Source organism: Ambystoma mexicanum, chromosome 9 (assembly GCF_040938575.1).
Source record: "Ambystoma mexicanum isolate Mex_15411 chromosome 9, UKY_AmexF1_1, whole genome shotgun sequence".
In the NCBI taxonomy this organism is placed as follows: domain Eukaryota; kingdom Metazoa; phylum Chordata; class Amphibia; order Caudata; family Ambystomatidae; genus Ambystoma; species Ambystoma mexicanum.
The window spans coordinates 279,779,501-279,794,748 of NC_090931.1; the positions used below are offsets into that span (position 1 = coordinate 279,779,501).

General features: G+C 47.3%; 1 protein-coding gene across 15 annotated transcripts in view; it reads left to right on the forward strand.

Moving 5' to 3' along the window:
• Window positions 1–15,248, forward strand: part of MSI2 (musashi RNA binding protein 2) — a 2,560,560-nt gene that overhangs the window by 888,328 nt on the left and 1,656,984 nt on the right. The window lies entirely within an intron of this gene.

The window sequence follows — 15,248 nt, forward strand, 5'->3', positions numbered from 1 at the left end:
GGGGAGATATTTCTATAGTCTTTATTAGCTCCTGATGAAGTTTAGATAAATGTTTGACCCAAGCACTAATTTCCACCATTGTCTGTCCCTTTTGAAGATATTGTGTAGGGTGGGCCCAATGCTTCAATCTCCCAGAATTTATTTTAGAGTCCTTGTTTAGTGCGGTATCAACCAAAGCCTCCCAAGCCCGTTCTAGTTGCAGCTTCCTTCTTTCTATAGCTGCCTTGTAGTTCACCCTAGCATTAATATCTGATCTTTTGGTGCCAAGTGCCGTTGAACCAAACTCTATATGCTCCCCATGGGTTCTTTGAACATATGCACCATGGTCAAGGGAGCAATCCCCTACTTTAGAATGGATGAAATGAATGGCAAATTTGAACCTATAATATTCTGGTTAATTTGCAGATTGTACAGCCTGGTTCATTTGATCCTTCTATTACACAAAGGGCTTGGTCAAGTGTTAATGAAATTTGAGGCTGACAATTGCCGCTGCCAAAGGAGGCGCACACCTATGGGAAGGTGGTTGCAAGAAAGAATAATTCGTAACATTAAATTCTCACATCAGGTGCCAGTGTCTTGCAGTTAAGCAAAATTAATCTATGGTCAAAGAGCCAACATGACTCCTAAACGTTGCTTCCCCTGGCATATCCAGCTGTATTCTTCCATTAACTGACCTCAAACTCCAATCAATGAGCCAGATGCAAAAAATAGCCCCATTTGCCATTTGGACAAGTACAGGAATCCTGCATCTGGGGATTCGGAATTCCCAAGACCTGATCTCCCATATCCTCACAAAGGCCTTGTGGGAGACCATTTTAAGATTATATTTGCCCCCTAGCAGAACAATGGCGTTAGTCATCTATATGACTCATATCCTCCGGAGACCCCTTAAGTGAAAACCTATTTTTATGGGGCCTTTTGTACAAATTAAATCTTAAAAACGGGGCTCCCTTACTCTGGGTTAAACCAATCCTTTGGAGACAATGCAATATAGCATCCATAACCTGGATTCTGCCTTCGAACTAAGCCTTAATAAAAATCATTAGGCTGCCAAAGCAGCTCCCTTTGTTGTTCTTGCTGGCAGGGGGAATGATTGTCACCCACCTGGAAAAAAAAGGCTTTCAACAGAGCCCATGTCTCTTGCAATAAAACATCATCAAATTCTTGTAAATAAGGCACAATATCGGGTTTATGGAATTTAGACTTCGCTCCTGCATTGTTTCAGGATAAAAAGAGGTTTATGTCCCGCTCTTGGATCCCATGTTCAAGACTTCCTGGACCTGCCCCAGGATTAGGTAAATCATTTGAAGCCATCCCTGTGTCTGCAGTCAGTCCATCTCTTCGAGGGTGGAGAGGGCCTCAAAGTGATTTGATAGTACAAAAGTCCCACTACTCCCATTGCTCACTTGAGACTTTGCCTGAAAGGGTCGAACAAGGAATTGGAGCCAAGCTTTCACCTGGACACAATTTCCCCCCATCCTCTCTCCTTTTGATTGCAAGAAACTCTAGTGCTGCTAGTGCTCACTTCATCTGAGGTGTTCGTATGTAGGCCCATACAGGCACGGCTGAAGATGTTTGGGCGCCCTATTCAACATGATGGTTTGGGGAGGGCCCTTGCTTAGAGTGAAAGTCTGAGGAACCCCTGGAGTTCATACATTATACCAGTGAAAGAAATCTATCTGCAGGTTAATAGCTGCCGATTACTATGAGACGGCCAGCTAGTAGGGAGCTGAAACACTAAATGCCCATTTAAAAGCTATACGTCCTTCTTTTTGAATTGTTTATTTGTATAGTGCCTATACACAGTGTTTCAAAGCGCTTCAAGGAGGGAGGGAACATGGGATGGGAGAATAGTTACATTCTTACAAGCCCTTGAAACAATTTAGAATGTGGATTGATGATCTGTACTGCATGTCATGTTTATATGTATTCCAATAGTAATTGAGTGCTCACTGACGAGAGGTTATGGAACCTTCAAGCCTCAGGTGGGGTTCTTCTCTGTGAATTGTGGAGGTGATGCATTGAGCTGCTGCCTGGAGATTGATTTTAAGAAGGGGCATGTGAACCAATATGGAAGGACATCCAGAAAGTTCTAAGCGCTCCGAAATTGGCTTACTGCGATTCTTTGCAAAAATGGCAATCTGAGTTCCGTGGAACATGCGCAGGATGTTTCTCACAGATGTTGAGCTTTCCATTCTTTGCAGATTCCAGCCTCCTCTCCACTTTAACAAGGCCATCCTTTCATTGTATTCCTTTTTAAATACTTTAAAAAAAATAAAATGTATAGCTTTTTATATCCACTGAGAGCAGACAAAGGTCTGTTTGCCCTAGGCTGTGACCTGCATTGCTACCCTACCCGTAAATGGCTCTGCTGCTTCAGTTTGGAGCCCGCGATTCCTGTAAATGTCTTTCTATTAATGGAAGTCAAATTAAGCTTGCTGCCCACTTCTCTGTAAAATTCTGTTGGAGGCATGTAGTGTTCAGGGGCGGCTCGTCCATAATGGGCGAGGGGGGCGTTGACCCACCGGTTCTTGGCCCCCTTCAACCCATTATGAAAGAGCCAGGCCAGTGAAATACGAGCACTGCCTCAGCTGTTTTCTTGGTTTTGTTTTTTTTAGCCGAGGGAGCGTTCTTAACTGTCAAAGGGAAAAACTGTTTCCCTTTGACAGTTACTTCCCTAGCCGTGCAAGCTCAATGAGCCATGCAAGGCTGGGGACGTTTTGCTTCCCCAGCCTTGCATGCCTTATTGGAAATGCTGGCTGGGAAACTGCTTGTCTGTATGTGCAAGGGGCCGCTCCTGCGCCACCTCGCACATAAAAAACAGAGCAGACTGGAGTGGGGCGTCTCTTCACCCTCGCTCAGGCCCCTGCATGCATGTGCAGAGACTAGGAAGCGTCCCGATTCCTGTTCATGCTAGTCTGGGCCCGAGCGCTGGAAAGGAAAGACCCACGGCAGAAGGTAAGTTTGTTTACGTTAATGTTTATTTCAATTTAAATTGTGTATGGATGCGTGCATACTTGGTGTTAGGTGAATGAATGTATGATGGTGTGAATGAGAACGTGATTGCTGTGTGCATGTTGTAAAAGTGTGTGTGTGTTCATTTATTTATATGTGTATGCATATATGCGTGTGCCATTAGTGAGTGCAAATAAAATTTAAAAACGACAACAACGTAAAAGAATCTACATCAACCATACATTTACACTGTTTGTAGAAAAGGTGTGAAAACACATGCACAGTAAACTCAAGGAAACCTCTTTGACCTCCATTTTATAAATTTGTTGAAACCAGCCGTATCCCAGCCCAGGTCTTCCATGCCATGCAAACGGGCACTTTCAAGCTCCTTGCATATCTGGAAAATGTAGGCAACCGATTTCCTTTTTGGAAGAAGATTCACAAGGTGGACCAGGTCATTATTTACCACTCCAGTGAGAAGGCAATAAAATAGGATTTTCAGAAACCATATAAAACATCAATATTCTGCTAAGAGAAAGGAGTTAGAGGGAGAGGCGAAGATATGATTACTCTAATCAATGTTTCTCCACTCCAAAAGGCGGTGGGTAGATTATATCCACCAAGACGATGTTATTCAGGGAGATGTTGTTCAAGAAGACGGATAATGAAGGAGAGAGGACAGGCAACAGGTGCCACATGATCATCCATCAGAGGATATAGATATGCACCATTCGATAAAGGGAGTAAAATACTTAATGCTGTAAAAAGGAAGATGACCGTGGGATAAATCTTCTCTGCTAGTGCCACTGCATTGGTGAACAGACAGAATCAAAGGCAATGAGACGATATCAAAACTTTGATTAGGGACCTCCTTGAAGGGGTTCTGGTTCCAGGGCGTGAGGAAGGTCTGCTTTCAGGTCTGCTTTCAGCAAAGGCAGGAATCAAGAGCAGTTGAAAGTGGCCTAAATTCCATGACATAAATTAGCTTGCGCTAGTAGTAGCTTGGTTATGCTTTACTAGTTTTCGCCTTGAGACTCCGGCTACGCAGATCAAAATATAATTGGAAAGAGAACGCCTTTTTCGAAAAAGGACGAGGCATTATGGAAAGCAAAGAAAGAACAGAAAACGTAATCATTAGCAGGGGCAAACATTCAAGTCCGCCATAAGTCACTCGCTACCTTCTTTTTATATATAAAGCACACTATTTCTTACTTGCCAAGAGTCCAATATCAGGCCACGCTTTACAGAATCAAGACTTTGTTATCCTCAGTAGAGGCTCTTGGGCTGAGCACTATTTCTTGGCATTAGCCTTAAAAGGGTGTTCAATCCCCTAAATGTGGGTCAGTCCCAATTTCAACAGGGATATTATTTTACACCGACTAGCAAAAAGGTGAACTACCACAAAATGATACAACCAGTACCCACTGCCATGCCCGAATTCTCGTATTTTGCGCATCCTTTGGAGGCAATAACAGACAAGTGCACCATGGACATTTAGCATGCAGTGCCCATGGCGCACAGTGGCTAGACAACATACAACAGCCCTCAAAGACAGATGCACACGAAATGAGAGCTTCTCGTGCAGTTGCAGGCAAAAGCCAAATCTCTCCTCCCCTCACTCCCCCTGCATCCTCCTCCCTCTCCCCTTCACCCTTTCCCCTTTATCCCCTTCGAGGGGATTGTGTCCTCTGACGTATTCCACATCTTTGACAGTAATTACCACAGCTGTGCTGCTTCGGAAAGCTTTTTCAGCGTATGTGTCCTGCGTCGATACGTCGATACGCTCCCTCGAGGACGTCCGTCGACGTCACCGGATGTTATATCGAGGATGCATGACGCCCCGCAGCCTCAGTTCCATTTTTTCCACGAACGTGTTCGCTTTGGAATCTCGGCGTGCCTTGGTTCTTCTACTTCGTTTGCTAAAGTTGAGAAAATGTCTGTCTTCTTATACCCCGAAGTCGGGCTTCAAAAAGTGTCAGGACTACGGTTCCAAAATGTCCATTATGGACCCGCACGACGTCTGCCTCTGGTGCCTCGGCGAAAGCCACGCCACCGATGATTGCGATGAATGCCAGTCCCTAACTTCGAAGGCCTTGCGGGAGCGGAAGAAGTTGTCGGTAGGTAGGGTTGCTAAACCCCGTAAATCGAAATCTACTGGTCTTTCGACCGACAATTCGAGGAGCGACTCTCCGCGTCAGCGTAAGTGCAGGGGGATCTCGTTCTAGGAGTGGGTCCCGCCATTCCTCTGCCTCTTCGAGGCATTCACAGAAGCGCCATCACTGATTGCCTAGCCCGTCCTCGTCAGAGGACTCCACCAGACGGCGGGTGGTTTGTCCCACAAAATACTCGTCGCCGACCGAATGGGATGAATTGCGATGGCAGATGATGGCGATTTTCGAATCACAGGGCACCGTTCCATCCGCGCCTTCGAGGGAAGTCAGCAAGGAATGCGCTAGAGCCACCACTCACACGCCTTCGGGCTCGGGCGGTCAGCGTGATCATCGGGAACCACCGTGGTCCTGATCGGGCAAGGATGATTGCCACCGTGCCCAGTCAAGGTCCTGGTCCTCGACACCGTCGAGACTGTTGGAGCCTGTGAGGCCTTCTAAGAAGGCATGGGCACCATTGTCGGTCGAGGGACTCTCTCGAGGCTCCGGCTCCGAGGAAGTCGTCGTCATCGTCAATGGCGCCGAGGCAGTCGCAGGACACGCTCGGGGCTCCGGCCTCGAAGCCGCTGTCGAAGTTGTCGGCGCCTCAGTCGATGTCGACACCGCTTCCATCGGTGCCCTCGGCGCCTTTCGAGGAGAATTTACCAGAGGTGCCCCGAAGAGCTGGGGAAGCTCTGAGAAAGGCTCTCAGCAAGTCTGTTTGACCCATACTCTGTTCCTCCTCCCAGGGTGGAATTGTACATTTCAGAGGTGGAGGAAGGGTCTGATGAGGAGGGGGTTGTGCCTCCTGAGGTTCCTGATGACCTGTTGTCTGATCATAGCAACTGGAAGACCTTTGTCAAGACCTTTGTGAATCTTTACATGATGCCAGTGGTCTTGATACCTCTCTGGAGGTTGAGTTTGGCACGCCTGAGCCTGGTACACATGCCGAGTCCTCGTACAGGCGTCTCATGTCTAGGGTGACTGAGTACTTGGGGTGGTCTGCTCCATCTGTGGATTTTCTGCAGGATGACCTGACAGATAGGATGTATACGAATTGTTCGTTTGCAAATTGCTCGAATTACAATTGACCTTTTCACAATTGACCGAATTGTGAAGGTCAATTGTAACATATATGCGGGGGGAAACCCCCCGCAACCCCCCACCCAACCCAAACCCGCCCCAAACCCATATATATATATATATATATATATATTTTCAATTGTGACCCTTTAAATTCGTGCAATTGCAAACGAACAATTCGGGTAATACCGACAAATATATTGGACCAAGGTCCACCAACTGAACCTGTGTTGCCAGTTCATATGGCTTTACAAAGAAGGGTGGCAGTGGCTTGGACTGCTCCGGAGAGTCTCCTGGCAGTGAATAAGTCGCTTCTGAAAAAATACCGTCCAGCCAGTGGTGACCCCTGCTACTTGTCTACGCACCCCACTCCGGAGAGTTTGATGGTGCAGGCGGCTACGGCCCCAGAGAAGCAGGCTGCGTAGCCTACCATCCCTCCTGATAGGGATGACAGGTGCTTTGATGGTTGGGCGAAGAAAGTATTTTCATCTGGGGGTATGGCTTTAAAAGCAGCCAACTCCGTTTGTGCCTTGGTAAGATTCACTCACACTCTGTGGAATTGTGTATCTTTGGCGGCTGAACATATTGCTGAAGGGGAGGAACGGGATGGTTTTCTAGCCCTCCTTCAAGATGGCAAGGATGCCATGCGTGAATCCGTTCAGTCGGGTCTGGACGTGGCAAACTGTGTCAGCCGGTCTATGAGGCGAGCACCGTGATGCGCAGGTTTGCGTGGTTGCAGAAGTCTGGTTTGCATGGTCTCCATCTTTTTGGCAGCAAGGCTGACGAGAGCCTTGAGAGGATGCAGACCTCCAAAGCTGCAGCGAAGTCCTTGAGCGCTGCAATAAGTAATTCTCCGCCTTTTCGTCCTAGGGGACAGCAATGGAGGGTAGGTTCCTTTTGATACTACTCTTCCTTTGGTAGATCGAGGGGAGCTGCCAGTCAAAGGGGCCAATTTAGGAGTACCAGAGGTGGAAAACAAGGTACTCGTGGTGCCAAAGCCACTCGGGCAGTTGCCTCTTTGCACTCAGGCACTGCCGCGTCAGCTCAGTCATGAGGCCATGTCCCATGGTTCGCCGGTTGGGGGGGGAAGACTGGTGCAGCATCTTGTAGAATGGCGTGCCATTACTCCAGATGTGTGGGTTCTGGAGATCATAGCCCACGGCTACTGTCTTCCTTTCCGGCAGAGGCCTTTATGACAAACCACCGGGGAAGCTCTCTTTGAAGCGTCCGGATCCGCTCCTTGTGCAGGAAATCCTATCCCTGCTGGAGAAAGGCGCCATAGAACTTGTGCCTGTAGCGGAGAGGAACAAGGGATGGTATTCCCCATATTTTTTGATCCCGAAAAAAGATGGAGGATTGAGACCCATCATGGACTTGCGTGGTTTGAACAAGCTCCCCAGGAAGGACAAGTTCAAGATGGTTACTCTTTCTCAAGTCCTCCAGGCCCTTCAGCTTCAGGATTTGTTGGTGTCTCTCGACCACAAGAATGCTTACTTTCATGAGCCGATTCATCCAAAGCACAGAAGTACCTGAGGTTCGCGGTTGGCGACTCGCGTTTTCAGTTTCGGGTCCTGTCGTTCGGATTGACCTACGCCCAAGGGTCTTCACCAAGCTGATGGTGGTGGTGGCAGCGCATCTCAGGAAAGGGGGGGGGGGTCTTCACATCTACCCCTACCTGGACGATTTGTTGATCAGGGCGCGCTCTCCCTAGCAAGTTCTGGATCATCTGTATGTCACCTGCCACTCCCTTCACAAGCTGGTCTTCTCGCTCAACTTAAAGAAGTCTCATGTGACACCTACCCAGCCGCTCCAGTACATCGGAGCGGTGCTCGACACATCCCTGGGACAGTGTTCACCTCCCCATTCTGCAGATGGTGGACAAGTTTCAATGTGCCCAGTGTCTCCCGGCGTTTGAGTTCTTGAGATTGCTCGGCCTCATGGCATCCTGCATTTTACTGGTGCCAGAGGCCAGGTTGCGGATGAGATCTCTGCAGTGGGCGCTCAAGATGCAGCGGTCACAGTTCTACGGCAGGATGTCGGATCCCGTTCAGATTCGGCCCTCGGTCGCCCAGGACCTTCTGTGGTGGGCCGTCGAAGGAAATCTGTTAAAAGGGGCTCCGTTTTGGCAACCGTGGCCGGAGGTGACGATTGTGAAGGACGCATCCCTCATGGGTTTGGGAGCTCATGCCATTGAGCAGTGGTCGTTGGTCTCCATCAGACTCCACACTCCACATCAATCTGTTAGAGCTGCGGGCTGTCAGGCTAGCCCTGGAGACTTTTCTGCCGTCTGTGCGGGGGGAAGAATGTCCTGATTATGACGGGCAATACTGTGGCCATGCACTACCTCAACAAAATGGGGGCAGGGTCACTCCCACTGTGCAGGGAGGCGATGCAGCTCTGTTTCTGGGCCGTCCAGCAGGAAATTTCGATCTCGGCAGTTCATCTGGCCGGAGACGAAAATGTGGCGGCGGACGCTCTGAGCAGGCAGAGCACGGTCTCTCACGAGTGGGAGCTGGCTCAGGAAGTTCTGTTGGAGATCTTCGCCCTTTGGGGAACCCCGCAAGTGGATCTCTTTGCCACCAGTGTCAACCAGAAGTGCGAGAGGTTCTGCTCGCTGGAATTTCTTCCAAGAGGAGATTTAGGGGTCGCGTTCGTAGTGCAGTGGTCCTTCCCACTACTGTATGCGTTTCCTCCAGTCCCCGTCATTCCGCAGGTGTTGCAGAGGTTACGGAGGTTCGGTTCCCGGATGATCCTCATTCCTCCAGCATGGGCCAGGAGAGTGTGGTACCCGGACCTTCTAGACATGTCCATCTGCCCTCCACTTTGTCTTCCCTACCGAGACGATCTGCTCTCACGGGAGGGTGGTGGTCTAGTTCTCCATCCAGAGGTCAAGTCTCTCAGCCTTCATGCTTGGTATCTGAAAGGCTGAGGTATAAGGATTGGGACCTCCCTGAAAGCGTGATGGAGATGTTGCTTTCGGCCAGAAGGCCCGCAACGAAATACCTGTACCGTTGCCGTTGGAGAAAGATCAGCGACTGGTGCAGGGTACAGAATGAGGATCCTTTTCATTGTTCCATTGCTTTGGTTTTCTTTTTTGCTTTCTTTGGCCCACAAGGGCCTGCAAGTAGGTACCATTAAAGGGTACCTAGCGGCGCTGTCCATATTTAAGCGCTCGTCTGGGGAATGTTCTTATTTTAAGATCCCTTTGATTTCTCAGTTTCTAAAAGGGCTAACTAATGTGTTTTCACCGTCACCTTTCCAGGTGCCGGGATTTGATTTGAATTTGGTTTTAAAGTTCCTAATGCGAGCTCTGTTTGAGCCCTTACGTTCTTGCCTGCTGAGACTGTTGTCCTTTAAGACTATTTTTAGTTGCAGTTACTTCCGCACGCAGAGTGAGTGAGTTGCAGGCACTCTCCGTCAAACCACTCTTCACTGTGTTACATAAGGACATGGTGGTTCTTGGGGTGCGGCCTTCCTTTCTTCCGAAGGTTGTGTCTGAATTCCATCTGAGCCAGAAGGTAATTCTTCCGGCATTCTATCCTCCTCCACATCCTGGTAAGGAAGAGGAGAGGCTCCATAGGTTGGACCCTAGGAGAGCTTTGAGTGTATCTCTCACGGATGTCCCGGGTCAGAGTGGACGATCAGCTCTTTATTGGTTACGCTGGAAGGCGTTTAGGCCAGGCTTTTTCCAAGCAGCCCTTATCTAGATGGATCATTTTGACGATCTGAGTGTTATCGTTTGGCGGGAAAGGAACCTCCAGTAGGCTTACGGGCTCATTCTACTAGGGGTATGGCTGCCTCCACTGCCCTACAGAGGGGTGTTCCGATTCGCAACATTTGCGAAGCAGCCACATGGGCCTCTGTCCATACTTTTATTCCTTGGACTCTATCCATGGGCAGGATTTGGCCTTTGGTAAGGCAGTCCTCTATTCATCAATTTGATTGGGCATTCTAAAATTCTAAATTCTTTTTCCACCTTCATACGTTGGTACTGCTTTGGGAGTCTGTCAAAGATATGGAATATGTCGGAGGACACAATCACCTCTAAGAACAAGTTACTTTCTTACCTGGTAACTTTCTTTCGATGGGATGTTCCTCCGACGTATTCCACATCGTACCCTCCCAGCCTGCCCCTCTACAGAATTTCTTATGCAATTGCAGCTTACTTTTCCGCAAGGCTTTCTGCAGTCATACTGGCAGGTGGTTGGTGCCACACGTTCTGGGAAAAAACAACTGAGGCTACGGGCATTGTGCGTCCTAGATATAACATCCAGTGACGTCGACAGTTGACGGAGGTCCTCGAGGGAGCGTATCAACGGCATGGACGCAGGACGCCAACGCCGAAAAAGTTTTCTGAAGCAGCACAGCTGTGGTAATTACTGTCAAATATGTTGGTGGAACATCCCATTGAAAGAACGTTACCAGGTAAGAAAGTAACTTGTTCTTCTGCCCCTTCCCCCCTTCTCTCCCACCCCCTCCCCTCTTCTGGGCTCATGAGGCTCTTTTCTTACACATGCACTCTTTCAGGGACCAAAGCCACTTTTGCTGGATCCTAGATCTTCAAATCTGTCCTAATTCGAGCACTGGATCTATGACCAGCAAACAAATGGGCCATGTTTCGGAAGTTCAGCAATCGACACTTCAAGAAGTTATACCATTATTATGCCATTATTTTATTTATTTATTGATTGATTTAGCTGTTATAAACAACTTTTCAATATACAAATTCAAACAATTTTAAAGTAAAAACAAACGACAATTCATTTTGAAATTCATTTGAAATGTACAGACTCAAGCAGCCAAAGTATTATTTCTATTTTTAACATCTACAAAATCATGTATGTACGTACAAAGTGCAAACATAATGTAAATTATAATAATAAACAGATAACAATCTACAACCAATAAACTAACATTACATTACATTTAGACCATTCATAAAACTAGATTTATCTAGTAGATAGCTAAACAATCAATTACCACTGTTTTGTTTGAACGCTGCTTGAGATTTCAACTTCTTCTCGTGTAACAATATCCCAATTCACGGATAATGGGAAATTAATTAATGCTATCTGATATTATGCCATTATTGAACAAAGAACAATTCATAGCACACTAAACTTGGGAGATACACGTACACATTTTCATGTACCAGAAGCAACAAGGTTTCCAAGGTTGGCAGTTGGTGCCTAGCAGTACGTACCTTTGGGATAACATTGGAACCATATGTATTCCCAGATATCCGTGCAGACAAGGCATTCACGTCTACCCTTCTGTAGACGATGGTCTTATAACTAGGAACCACACCAAGCACTGCTATAAACCTGCTAAAAAATACTTGTCTACCCATCTCTGCTTCTCAGTTATCTCAAATAAAGTTATGACATTCCTAGGCCAAGAGTTGGATACAAGGAAAGGCTTTTGCTTTCCTGTCGAAGGAAAGTCTCCTAGCATTCTTGGCTATGTTCATCTATCAGTTGTCTAGCAAGGTAACAGTAAGACATGTTAAACTATGGAGCATGATAGCATAAGGCCTGTAGTTCTAAATGCAAGGCTGCAGATGAGACAAATCCTGGAGGGTCTTGGTGCTCAATGATTACAAGCAACAGGTGTCAGGGAGGATGTAGTGGTAGTGACATAAAAGGTTGTTATAGCTCTGCAGTGGTGGAACCTGAAAAATGAATTAAATGGGTGTTCATTTGACAAGTAGAAATTAGCCTTAAGTATAAAGCTTATGCTTTTACCCTGACACTACTACAGAGTAGTTGTGAAGCTGCTTCAAGAGAACTTTAACAGGTGTGTGGGTGCCCCTCTACTGCGAATGATCATGTTTCAAATAACCTGTTTTATGAAAGTTCTTCCACTCAGGAGGGTCTAAAACCAGGTTTTCGCTCACTGACCCTTTCATTTGAAAGTTCAAAAAGGGCCTCACTAAGGCGTCGTCTGTCTAGTTTAGGATGGGTCATTCACTCCCTAGCATAGACATCCCTCAACCCCAGAATGGTCTCTGGACATTGGCAACTGCTGTTTGGCTTGCCTGGTGGTGATGGCATAAGGTCGAACACCTAGGAGGTGCCTAATCCAACTTCCCCAATGCGATTTAATAAGGCTAGAGCCTCAGGCTTCACTTGGACCTACCTTGCCCTTGTACTCCCCTCCCTGATCCACCCTTCCTTTCCTTCCTACCTCTCTACTCCCACCATCTTGCTCCTCTCTAGATTACCTGTTCCTCTTATTCTGTCCAATGCCTACATCCATCATTTAATCTTATCTTTCTCTTTCTCTCTTGACTAACCACAGCTTCTATCCTCTAGTCTATTCACTTTGTCTCTCACCCCTCCCTCCCATGCTACTCTGCCCCCACCATGCTCTGGCTCCGCCACCTCCTCTCCCCAGGCTACTCTGGCTCTCCCCCCTCCTCATGCTATTTTGGCTCGTCAGCCCCTCACCCCCCACCTGCCCCCTCCCCACACTACTACTCTGGCTCTTTCTCTCCCTATGATAATCTGCGCCCCCCACTGCTTCCCCACCACACTACACCTCTGTGCTACTACCAACTGAATATTCGCTTCTGTTAGTTTCACTTGTACATCTTACATTGACACTTGAACCCAATTTCCAATTCCTCCCACCAACTAATAACCTCGCCTTGTACAATCTTGGCACATTTGTTATCTGTGCTCCTCTGTACCATCCTTCCTCTGCCTGATCTCTTGGTCCTCCCTCTCCTCCCTTGATCTCACCTGAACCCACACTTCCTTGACTTTCCTGTCACCTTTGATCCTCCCTCTGTCCGTGCCATTGGTCACTCCCATCAGCTTGCTCCAAGGGCCAACCACTAGCTTGCTTCGCCACAGGGGCCGGATGACAGACATGACAGACATGCTGGACGTTAAGACATAACATGGGCCTTAAGCCTCTCCCCGTATGCACGTCTGCCGTTTTGGAAGGTTAGCCCACTCTGAATAAAGTTACTTCACATGACACCCAGTGTTGGTTAATTGGGATGATTTGTTTAAAATGTGTCCATTTCTCATGTTCATGGCAAGAACGTATGGAGTGTCTTTGTTTATTTGAGACGTGGACCGTCTCGCTGTTATGGTGAAGGTATCCTCATGCTGACCGTGGAGTCTCTGAATTGCCGGTTTGCGATGCGGATTGCTCCATGGTTCTGCAGTTCTTTGCTGGCTCTCTTGGGTTGCTCTCTCTGCGTCTTCTGTGTAGCATAGTTCTCTATGCAAAACAGACTGCCTAACAATCAGTAATACAGTTACAGGGCACGAAGATGTGGTGCTTGCTTCAAATATGCAAGCGGGGATTGAGCCGGGGTGGCACTTGTGCCAGGTAAAGTGTGGGTGGAGGTGCGTACTGGACATGGCATAGGCTAGGGATGGACAGTGGGTGGGGGTGCACGCCAGGGATAGAGGGAGGGTTATGCGCAAAGGTTGTGGAGCGGTGCGTGCCAGCGATAGAGGTGTGGTGGGGGGAGGGTGTGCGACGGGGATAGAGAGAAGGGTGTGCAGCCGCGATAAAGAGTGGTGGGTGCACACAGGGATAAAGAGGGGGTGGCAGGCGTAGAGGGTGTGTGCCAGTGGGACACGGGAGTGGGGCTGAACACCAGGGATAAAGATAGGGGGCTGGGGCTGTGCACCAGGGATAGAGGGGGCTGGGGCTGTGCACTAGGGATATGGGGGGTGGGGCTGTGCACCAGGGATATGGGGTGGGGCTGTGCACCAGGGATGGAGGGGTTTTAAGGGCGGGCACTAAGGATATGGGGGTGTGTGCCAGGGATGGGAGGCAGTTGTGTGTGTGGCAGGGATAACGAGGGGCATGCACCAGGTATAAAAGGGGTGTGTGTGTGCCAGGAATGGTGAAGAGCCGGTGTGCCCATGCAAGGCATAGAGTGCCAAGAGGAGGGCGTCCGGGATGGAACAATGGCCGTTAAATATTTTCTAAGCTGAGCAGAAATCTTATGTTCTTGTACTGCTTTAATCCCTTTAATCTTTAGCGTTGATGGAGATTCAAAACCTATTTGAGTCTGTCTATTTCTGGTAAATTATAATGCACCAAGTAAATGGTTTATTTGCATTACATACGAATCCCAACAAGTGAAAAAGGGCCAAGTACACAAGCCTTCCTTTGGGAGGTGGTCTTGGAGTCTATTCACCAGTTGGGTACAAGATATAATATTGGCTTTCACTGTCTACAGCTGATCTCGTGGGCGACTCCTTAATATCCCTTTTGCCTTTGATGTGGTAAATCTTGTTAACATAATCTGAAAATTACACTTCCCTCATGTTGTCGCAATTCCTCGGAGTTGCCGGTATCAAGCCTATACCGTTAAAGATGCATTGAATGAAGAAATAACTCTGTGACTGCGCCAATTAATTTTCGAAAGTTGTACGTTTTATTCGATCAAAAGTTAAATCAAAAAACGCCCTGTTGTGACACGTGTTTCGGCTTAATGAAGCCTTCCTCAAAACTGGGCTACTTTGGTGCATTTAACTTATCATTCAATTTCTGATTAATCATTTACATGCAACAAAATTTACATATGATCAACACATTCCCCCAATCACAGTACCCACGCGAAAAAACATATAATGTAAGGTATTCCAATTTAAAGACAGAGATTCGGGATTGGTAACGGGGAGGTTTGTATGGGTCATAAGAGAAAATCACATTTGTGCAAATACATTGTACAAAGCACAAGAAAGAGAAACAGTAGGTAAAAAAGGGATGAAACAAAGTAAAACATATTTTGGTTCCATCACATATACAAAACAGAGCAAAAAGGTAAATAAATAAATGAAATGGCGAAAGAGAGAAATACAACATTTTTAGCAATGGTTGCCAAATACTTATAAAATTATAATTAACTCTGTTATGTTCTTAACCACATGTTGACTTACCCAATGGCTATTGGTATGCCCACTGATTGTGGTGTTCTGCTTTGATTTAATTGGGTTCAATCCCAAGCTCCTTCTCTGTCAATTGCATATAATTGAATCTGCTTAATCCACTGTATTCATTCCAGAAACATAAATATCTAATCCTAATTAA